The sequence below is a fragment of the Peromyscus maniculatus genome, chromosome 23 (assembly GCF_049852395.1).
Source record: "Peromyscus maniculatus bairdii isolate BWxNUB_F1_BW_parent chromosome 23, HU_Pman_BW_mat_3.1, whole genome shotgun sequence".
NCBI lineage: Eukaryota > Metazoa > Chordata > Mammalia > Rodentia > Cricetidae > Peromyscus > Peromyscus maniculatus.
In genome coordinates, this window is record NC_134874.1 from 46,532,566 (window position 1) to 46,543,302 (window position 10,737).

General features: G+C 44.9%; 1 protein-coding gene across 18 annotated transcripts in view; it reads right to left on the reverse strand.

Annotated features, from left to right (window-relative positions):
- Positions 1 to 8,579, reverse strand: part of Rnf216 (ring finger protein 216) — a 129,636-nt gene extending 121,057 nt beyond the window's left edge. For 4 of the 18 annotated variants that reach the window (XM_076560806.1, XM_042268311.2, XM_076560801.1 and 1 more), the window contains exon 1: positions 8,435 to 8,579. The gene's annotated coding sequence lies outside the window, so the exon portion shown is untranslated. Of the gene's footprint in view, positions 1 to 7,927; positions 8,257 to 8,370 lie in introns of those variants that run through there. The other 14 variants (XM_076560807.1, XM_076560811.1, XM_076560800.1 and 11 more) reach the window with 11 other exon arrangements.
- Positions 8,580 to 10,737: the final 2,158 nt, after the last annotated feature.

The following is a 10,737-nucleotide window of genomic DNA, read 5'->3' on the forward strand; positions in this document are numbered from 1 at the left end:
CTACACTCAGAAAAAACAAACAAACAAACGAAAAACAAAACCAACCAACCAGCCAACAACGAAACATCAGAACACCATGGTCTTTAACCCCAGCACTTGTGAGGCAGAGGCAGGAGGATCTCTGTGAGTTCGAGGCCAGCCTGGTCTTCATAGTGAATTCCAGGATGGCCAGAACTACACAGCGAGACCTTGTCTAGGAAAACAAATAAACCCACAAAGAAATAAACATACAAAATTAATCAATAAACTGGTAAATAAGGGCAAATAATTTGATATTCTCTTACTTATTCTGTATAAACTATACCATTGGGTGACCAAATAAGTGGCTTCTTTATAAAAGTATTCTAACTAAAATAAATAAAATCTCAATAAAGAGATAATCATCATTTTCAGCCTTCAATGGACTGCTAACTCTAGACATTTAATACCACTGGCTACTAGAGAAACCACTTTAGGGACAAGATTCAGTCTTTTCTAAGTAAACAATGTTAACCTTGCCAAACCAACAGAACCAACAGAATCCAAGTCTTGTCAAGCTGCATTCTTGAATTTTTCAGTATACAGTACTTAACAAGAACAAGATATATGTAGGGAAATAAAATCTAAACAGTTCTATATGGGGAAATGGTAATTTAAGGCTAACAAATATGTATCAAGACTCTGGGAAATCATAGGTCTAGGGGTTCAAGTCCAACAACAAATAAATTAGTTCAAGGCCTGCCTAGTCTACAGAGTGAGTTCCAGGACAGCTAGGGCTGTTACAAAGAGAAACCCACTCAAAAACCAAAACCAAAACCAAGAAAAAAAAAAAAAAAGAAAAAAAGAAGAGAGAAAGAGAATATGGAAGGGGAAACTCAATAAAATTTTAAGGTATATGCATTTTTAAATGGGAAAGATTAAGCAATACCTAAGGATATAGTCTTAAGTGATTAAAACCCAAATACTCTTGAAAATGATTAAAAGACACTAACGGTTTTAGGAGGAGAGGGCCAGTTATAATTTGGATAGGATACTAGGCAGGCAGGACCTTGGATGGATAGACAGTTTTTGTGGGAGAGTCTATTTCCCCAACCCAGGTGGTGGCTTTAAGTTCACTATTATAATTACGTTACACATTTGCTTTATGTTATATAGATGCCCATAAACATACCTGTCATTTCTGCAGCAATGATTCTGGGGTAAATAAGGCTTTCACTTTAATTAGTTAACACTCTCTCCAATACAACACAGGATGACCTTGACCTTGCAATCCTTCCATCTCAGTACCACCCGCACCCTAAGGCTGGGATTACATAAATTTAACATCAGTCCCAAAAAAGACTTTCAAATTTAATGATTTAATCTCTCACTTTTAAAGATTTATTTATTATGTATACAGTGTTCTGTCTGCATGCAGGCCTGCATGCCAGAAGAGGGCATCAGATCTCATTATAGAAGACTGTGAGACAACATGTGGTTGCTGGGACCTCTGGAAGAACAAACAGCCAGTGCTCTTAACCTCTGAGCCACCACTCCAGTCCCTGATTTAATCTCTTTTATTTTCCAGCGAATAGTGGGCAAAAGTAGGGAGAAGCTGCCAGGCCTCCACAGTAACTCTTTCCTGTTTAATGTAATGATCACTGCTTTTCATTTTAGCACTAACTGCTCAGCTTAATCATTCATTGCATATCCATACTTGGTAGGTATCTTAAATATTAAAATCAACACAATAAAGGTTAATGTTGTGGGGTGGTGGTAGTGGCGCCGCCACACACCTTTAATCCCAGCACTGGGAGGCAGAGCCAGGCAGATCTCTGTGAGTTCAAGACCAGCCTGGGCTACAGAGTGAGTTCCAGGAAAGGCTCCAAAACTACACAGAGAAACCGTGTCTCAAAAAAAAAAAAAAAAAAAAAAAAAAGGTTAGTCATTGTTTTTATATCCACATATTTTATTTTCTATGCTAAGTTGGTATAAAATTTTTAAAAAAATGTATCATACTTATTTACATGTGTATCTATACACCTGTATAAAAGTCAGGTGATAACTTGCAGGAGTCAGTCAGTTCTCTCCTTCTAACATAGGGGGCCCAGGGATTGATTTCAGGTCATGAGTCTTGGCAGCAGGCACCTTCATTGATGGAGCTATCTCACTGGCCCACAATAAATTTAAAAACATAAGGTGTGTGCGGTGGTGGTGCACCCTTCAATCTCAGCACTCAGGAGATGGAGGCAGTTGGATCTTTGTAAGATCTAGGTCAGCCTGGTCTACAGAGCCAGCCAGGGCTACACAGAGAAACCCTGTCTTGGAAAACCAAAAGTATTAAAGAACTCAGCAAATATTTAGTGTGGGTTTGCTGCACGGCATAAAGATTTTTATGATGCATGAGGAAGATATACAAAGAAAATCCCACATGTATACTGCTTTAAAGAACTTAGAGCAATGTGGGCTGGAGAGATGGCTCAGTGCTTAAGGGTACTGACCGCTCTTCCAGAGGACCAGAGAGGTTCAATTCCCAGCTCTCATGTAGTGGCTAAGAACCACCTATAACTGTAGTTCCCTGGGATCCAATGTCCTCTTCCTGGCTTCTGTAGGCACTGAATGCAAACAGTACATACACATACATGCTGGTAAAACACCCCCCCCCAACCCTCCACACATGCAGTTTTTTAAAAGAAACCTGAAGCAGTGAGAGAGAACATGGATATAAATTAAGTACATATGTGATATTCATGCAATAAATAAATCATTTGAGACTGGGGAGACAGGCAGTTAGTACAGTTGCCATGTAAGCACTGAGAACCCAGTTGTGATCCCCAAGTATCAAGTTGCCAGATATGGTATGGTGGCCCACACTTGAAATTCCAGTGCTGGGGTGGTAGATCTGTGTAGCTCGCTAGCTAGACAGTGTAGGCTATTTGACATGTTCCTGGCCAGTGAGAGAATAATGTGAACAGCTCCTGAGGAAGTTGATTTCTGGTCTCTATATGCACACATACACACAGAAATTATCCTAATCAGGGGAGGACAAGTAGACAGGGACAGTTTAGCAAGGTCAGCCACTTTAAACAACACCAAATGTTGTGTCAGAATCAAGCTTACTCTTTAAGAGAATAGACACTTTGGTCAACAGATCTTGGAGCCTAATTCTCCAGATAATAAGTCTGCATGGTCAGCTGGAGTCACATGGAAACCCCTGGTACTACAGAGACAGTAAACCCAAGCCTTCTAGCAGTCTCTGATCTTGACAAGGCTTTTGAGTGAAAAAACAATCTTAGAAGTAAGTGGCTCTTCCCACCATAGTCATCTTGGCTGTCAACATGCACCAGGTGAGTCCTCTTCTATCTCCACATTCATATAACTGTAAAAAAGCTGGGTATGGTGGTGCTTCTCTAGAATTCTAGCACTCCAGATGTAGAAGAAGGAGGATCACACTAACTTCAGCCTGGTCTACATATCAAGACCCAGACTCAAAATACGCACACGCACGCACGCACGCACGCACGCACGCACGCACGCACGCACACACACACACACACACACACACACACACTCCTGTCAAGAGATTAAATAGTTACATTAAGCAAGTTTGATTTGAGGGAGTTTGTGGTGTTGATGCAAGGCTGAACTGGAGTTCAACTTATGTTTTCGAGCCAGTGAGCAACAGAACACTGAGAGCTTCATGAGGGGCATTTTGTGCCAGGAAATCCAGCAAACAAGAACCCATCAAGCCTAAATTAGTGATAATGGTATATAAGGGGAGGGGACACAAGATACTGAGTACAGAATTAGATTTGGTGGGATTTTGAATATAATTGGCTATGAGGCTAAGCGAAAGAAAGGAGTCTAAGTTGACCTAGATGGTGAGATCAGGTGGCTGAAGAATGGCGAAGCTATTAACAAGATGAGTTCAGAATAAGAAAATTTAGTGTTAATTTTAATATACAGAAAATGAAATAAGGTATAACATCCATGTTTACAAATATTAAGTGTGCAGATAACAAAGAATCTATAAGTCCTATTATCAGTATTTTTTTTTCCTATTCTAGGACTCACACCAAAAATTAAATTCACAATCCTCTGGTTGGTTAGAAACATTTTTTTAAGTTTTATTTTTTATTTTAATCTTATGCACACAAATGTATGTATGTGCGCTATGTGTGTGCCCAGTGCCTAACAGAGGCCAAAAGGAGGCACTGAAACTTGAGTTACAGGTGTTTATGAGGCCCCACATGGGTGCTGGGAACCAAATCCAGATCTTCTGCAAGAGCAGCTCTTTAATAGCTGAGAAATTCTTTCCAGCCCCAAAAGTTAGCTAAAGATTTTAACCCTAAGGGCTCATAGTGCTGCCTGACATCCTGGAAGCAGAGTTCATGAGTACCACATAATCCTGGAATGGTGCTGTAGACCTTTGATTCCAGCACTCAGAAAAGGTAGAATGGACAGGTAAGATCATCCTGAGTTACATAGTGAGTTTGAGGCCAGCCTACATTACAAAAAAATGTTTTAGAAAAAATTAACATAAAATGTTAAGATTTTTCTCAACTGTTAGAAAACTGATTCTGAAATGAGGGCAGGTATAAGTAACCACACCGTCACTCACATTTTCAATTTGCTTTTGGTGATGGGGCACAGTGATAGGAACTGAACCCAGGGCCTGGCAGGTGCTAAGTACCATACTCCTGAGCTACAGCCCTAGTCCTCAAAGATCTTACAAATCAACTGTCTAGGAGCTTATAACATGTTGCTTCTGGCTTTTTGCTCAAGTACTGACTTCTAGGCTCTACACTTTGACCTATTCAGAACTTAGGGTTTGTTTTTGTTTGTTTTCTTTTCCAGACTGGGTCTCACTAAGTAGCTCTGGCTGACCTGGAACTCGCTATGTAGACTACACTGGCTTCTGTTGGGATTAAAGGCATGTACCATCACACCCGGCTGTTTTTCAAATTATAGTGTCACCATGACAGAACCCAACTTCTTACCACAGTATACAAAACATGTTTCATCAAGCATCTGCTGAACCAATTAGTGTCACCTGATCAGTTTTTTTCCTCATTCTCTAGCAACAATGACTTGGTTCCTTGATCTTGCCAAACTTTCTTTCTCAGGCTCTTTGTGATATTGCCTCTTTGGCCAAATTACCTCTGTGTATCCCTCAATTCTCTACGTCCTCAGAGAAAAACCTTTCCTGACTATCCTTTAAGTGTCCCTGCCCCATGTTCATTCAAAAAACATCCCTCAATTTCTTAACTACTACAGACTAACTTCAACGATTTAGGAAATTATACTTAATGTTAACCTCTTCTGCTGGAACTTAAGTTCCAAATGCACAAGACCATCTTATTCAATACTTCCAAAGCCTGGGGACAAGGACAATTGCCAGGCACCAAGAAGCTGGTCTAAAAGCACATTTTGAATAGCATTAACAAGGTAAAGCAGGATAACTAGAGGCAAGAACTGTACAATCAAATGAGTTCCAGATACAGCTCTGAACCTTATTCCCTTTGTATCACTATTTTTCAGAAACTCCCTTCACACACACACACACACACACACACACACACACACACACACAGTAGAGAACACTCATTGACAGGACTAAGAAGAGTGATATGGAAAATGTTTAGTTATATATGTAGCACTTAGCATCAAGTTTTGTACAGATAAGGCTGGTGAGTTAGCATAATAGGTTAAGGTTACTTGCTAAATCTGACAGCCTGAGTTGAATGCCTGGAACCTATATGTGGAAGAGAACTGATTTCCAAAGGTTGTCCTCTGACCATTGTAATACAAACTTAAAAAGTCTTATTAATAAAAAGCAAAAAACGAAACCTAGAGCCAGATATTGGGTGAAAGCTGAAAGATCAGAGAAACAGAACAAGCCACAGCTAACCTCACCTTGCCAACTCCTCAGCTGATTCTGTTGCCAGGAATCCTAAGACTGAAAGCCTCTGAGTCCTCACCCTTGAGGGTCTCAGCTGAACTGCTGCTTAGTTCCTATCTCCTCACGCCTTATATACCGTTCTCCACCCAGCCATGTTACTTTTGGGATTAAGGGCTTGTGTGCTTTCTAAGCAAAAGCATGAGATCTCAAGTGCTGGGATTAAAGGCATGTGCCACCACTGCCTGATTCTGTTCCCAGTGTGACCTTGAACTCACAGAGATCCAGAGGGATCTCTGCCTCCCAAGTGATAGGATTAAGGGTGTGTGCCACCACTGTCTGGCCTCTTATGTATGATCTAGTGGCTGGCTCTATCCTCTGATCCCCAGATAAGTTTACTAGGGTACACAATATATCACCACAGACCATTAAGCGTAAGTGCCCATATAACATACTAAAAGCACATGCCTTTAATCCCAGCACTCACTCAGGAGGTAGAGGCAGGCCAGCCTGGTCTACAGAGTGCGTTCCAGGACAGCCAGGGATACACAGAGAAACCATGTCTCAACAACAACAACAAAAAAAGTTTTGTACACATGAAGTGATGAAAATAGGAGAATTCATTATGTCTGGAAAGGTCTAGAATACAGTAAACACAGGAAGCAGTAGTTCACACTGTAGTTAGTAAACATTCTCTCACCAGATTTCATAAACTTTCAATCTCCCTGAGCTACTTTATTAGATTTCTCTTCAAGATCTTTTTATTAGCTGCTCTTGTCCTTTTTTAGATGAAAAATCTCAAGTCCCTAAAGCAAAAGGGTTCAAGGGGGTGTCCAAAATCCAGGCTCAAGATCCTCCACCATTTCATGAAGTTCATCACCCTTTTCTACACCCTAGGCTGTTAATTTGGATTCAAACAGAATGCAAAGCTTGGTTATTTCTTAATCTGGATAAACTAACTAAACTGAGATGAAGTCACAAAAATACTGTTCCCTTGGGGTTGGGGATTTAGCTCAGTGGTACAGCACTTGCCTAGCAAGCGCAAGGCCCTGGGTTCGGTCCTCAGCTCTGGGGGGGGTGGGGAGGATACTGTTCCCTGCCAGGCATGGTGGGGCACGCCTTTAATCCCAGAACTTGGAAGGCAGAGACAGGCAGATTTCTGTGAGTTCTAGGCCAGCCTGGTCTACAAATCAAGTTCCTGGACAGCTAGAAACAAAACATTGTTCCTCCCTTCCTCCTAGCAAGGGCAGTCACAAGCCCCTTCTCGGAATATGTTAAATATCAAGCAGATGCAGCTTTCAAAAGGTCACCATCCACGATGGGGGTGAAACTTTACCCTGATGCAGATGTTTGGGGGTTCCCAGGCTCTTATGTATAATTCTTCACCCTTGCTCAGTAAGTAAGCCCAATAATCATTAGTCTCACCCAAGCAAACCAACCAAAACAAACAAAAAAACCCATCAAGGGGTATGTGTGGCACTCATGCTCAGGGGCAACCAGATATCTGAGTTCCAGGCCAACAAGGCCTACAGGAAAAAAAAAAAAAAAGACCGGGGGGTGGGGGTGAGGGGTGGGGTCGCGGCCACGCACGCCTTTAATCCCAGCACTTGGGAGACAGAGCTGTGAGCTTGAGGCCAGCCTGGTCTACAGAGTGAGATCAGGCACCAAAACTACACAGAGAAACCCTGTCTCGAAAAACCGAAGGGAAGAAAAAAAAAGATAGTAGTAGTAGTAGTAGTAATAATAATAATAATAATAAAAAGGGACTTGGTGGCCTACACCTTTAATCTTATCACTCCCAAGGCAGAGGTATGTGAATTCCTATGAGTTCCAGGCTAGCCTCGGTTATGCAGTGAGACTCTTAAAAGAAAATTAAAAAGAGAAAAAAACCAAACCCCAGCTGGGAAACGGCTACCAAGGCACTTAACACAATGGAGGAGAGGGTCCCAGGTCACGGCACCCTTTGGATAAGCAGGGAGTTTGAGATCACAAGGGACCGCCTCGTCCACTCGAGCGTGGATCTGGACGCTCGCCCAGCGTGCCACGCGCCACGGGAGCGCTCTCTCTCACCCTGCAGCACCAGGGCCGTGCGTCCCCTCGCTCCGGAGCGCTGGCTGGGCTGACAGGCATCAACTCGGAATCGAAGGGGCCCAAAACTAGCTCCGGCTGGAGTTCCAAGTCCTCCGCCTCTTCCGCTTTACCAGGCCGCGGTGCGGAGCGCGGCCACCAAAGCGAGAGCCCCCAGCGAACGGTCTCTCAGCGGCTCGTCGCCCCCCGCGCAGCAGGCCGGCCTGAGAAACTTCCTCAAGTGGCGGGAGAAGAGCCGTCTGGCCAGCGGTCGCCTCCGTCGCTCCCCTCCCGACACTCCCTGCGCGGTGCCCCAGGCCCCCGGGCCGTGCGAGCGCGTCCCCCTCAGCCCCCGCCCCCACCCCAGTGGCGCCCTGGCGGGAGGCCACTCTCCTCACTCGACCCGAGGCCCGGGGAGCCCACGCGCGCGCGCGCCCGCCACGTACTCGCCACGCAACTATCCCGGCTCCGCGAGCGCGCCTCGGCGCCCGGAGTTCGGTCTCAAGTCACCTGAAGAAGCCGCTTGAAAAGCTTCGTCCCCGCAACAGCCGCGCCGCCGCTGCCGCCGCCGCCGCCGCCGCCGCCGCCACCGCCGAGGCCGCTACTGCGCTCCTTCCGGCCTCGCCACGGCGTCCACCTCGCGCCTGCGCGCAGCGCCCCCTCCCGACTAATGACAGGAAGAACCATAGAGGCAGGCGAAAGGCCGGAGAGGAGGGGCCTAGAGAGCGGGACCATAGAGATAGTTGCCTAGCGGGCCTCCATCTGGGCACCACAGCTACAGAACCTTGACTCCCCCTTGCGGCGGGAGAACAAAAGAACAGCAGAACCCCCAAGGCCATTGTCTCCTCTTAAAGCTTGGAGGACCAGCTGACCATGGAATCAACTGATTAATCACTTACCTGTCCCCTCATGAGGTGTTTCTGTTTATAATGTGAGACATGTAAAACTCTCCTCCCGAGGGTATTTGCTGAAGAATAAAGCATTTTTTTTCTCTCTGTAGTTTTGGTGCCTGTCCTGGATCTTACTCTGTAGTCCAGCCTGGCCTCAAACTCACAGAGACCCACCTAGATCTGCCTCCTAGATCCCTCCCTAGAGTGCTGGGATCAAAGGTGTGCTAACACTGCTTGGTTGAATAAAGCATTCTTAAATTCTATTCAAACTCTGTTAAATAAAGGCTGGTGTTAAATAAAGGCTGGAGAGCTGGCTCAGTGGTTAAGAGCACTGACCCGGATAGAATTTCTAGTACCCACCTTGCAACTCACAATGGTCTGTAAATTCAGTTCCAGAAGATCGGACGACCTCTTCTGGTGTCTGTGGGCACCAGGCATGCAAGTGATGCAGAGATAAACATGCAGGCAAAACACCCATACATGGGGCTGGAGAGATGGCTCAGAGGTTAAGAGCACCCACTGCTCTTGCAGAGGTCCTGAGTTCAATTCCCAGCACCCACATGGTGGCTCACAACCTTCTGTAATGAGATCTGGTGCCTTCTTCTGTATATATAATAAATAAATAAATCTTTAAAAAAAAGACACCCATACACATAAAAGTAAAGAAAAAGAAATTAATTTTTTTCCCACTGCAGGGCATAGGAGAGTGCTGGAGGAGAGTCACGAGCCATAGTTACCTTTTTAGAGCTTTATTGGGAGAGAGAGGAGGAGAGAGAGGGAGGGAGGAAGGGAGGGAGGGAAGGAGGGAGAGAGAGAGAGAGAGAGAGAGAGAGAGAGAGAGAGAGAGAGAGAGAGACCGATGGGAGGAAGGAGCGGAAAGGAGAGGGGCACACAGAGGGCCCACCCGCTTTTTAGGCTGGGATGCCATCGAAGGCTGATGATGTAATTAAGGACAGAATCCTTACACTGGGGAGGCAGAGGCAGGAGGATCTCTGTAAGTTCAAGGAGGCCAGCCTGGTCTACAGAGAGATTTCCAGGACAACCAAGGTTAAACAGAGAAACCCTGTCTCAAAAAATTTTTTTTCATGAAAAAACCTTATAAGTCACTGTATTTTGTTTTGTTTGGCTTTGGTATGTTTTAATTTGTTTTTAAATTGTGATTGTGTGGAGGGGCCCCAAAATAGCTTGACCACACAGTAGCCATGACAGGCTTAGGGGCCTAGACATACCTTCTGTGACAGGTTTACTGGCAGGCAACACCCAGATCCAGGAAAAGCCTAACGTTAATACCACCCAGGGATCCACCCAGGGGTGAGGAAGTACCTGACATCCCAACATTCCAACCATTAGATAAGGTGGCCAGGTGTCCTTGAGTCTATCACACACCTATTTTTTGTTTTACAGATACACCTAGACAATTGTCAGCCAATCATTGTCCTAGACCCCCGGAAATGCCCTCACCCCAACCTCTGCTAAGATAAAAACTCTGCCTCACCTGAGCTCAGGGCTCTCTGCTCTCACCACTGTGTCGGACAGACAGAGAGACCAAGCTCTGGCGCTTAAAATAAAGACTCTTTACTTTTACATGTGGGATTTGGTCTCTATGGTGGTCTTTTGGGGGTCCCCGTGACCTGGGCATAACAAATGTGTGCATGTGTGTATGTATGTGTGTAAATGTGTGATGTACAAGGGCAGATGACTTCAGAGTCTAGAAGAGGCCATCAGATCCCCTAGAGCTAGTTCTGAGTTGTGAGGTACGCATGCTAAAAATGGAACTCTGGTCCTCTGATAGAACTGCAAGCACTCTTTTTGGTTTTTCCAGATAGGGTTTCTCTGTGTAGTTTTGCGCCTTTCCTGGAACTCACTCTGTAGCCCAGGCTGGCCTTGACTCACAGAGATCCACCTGGCTCTGCCTTCCAAGTG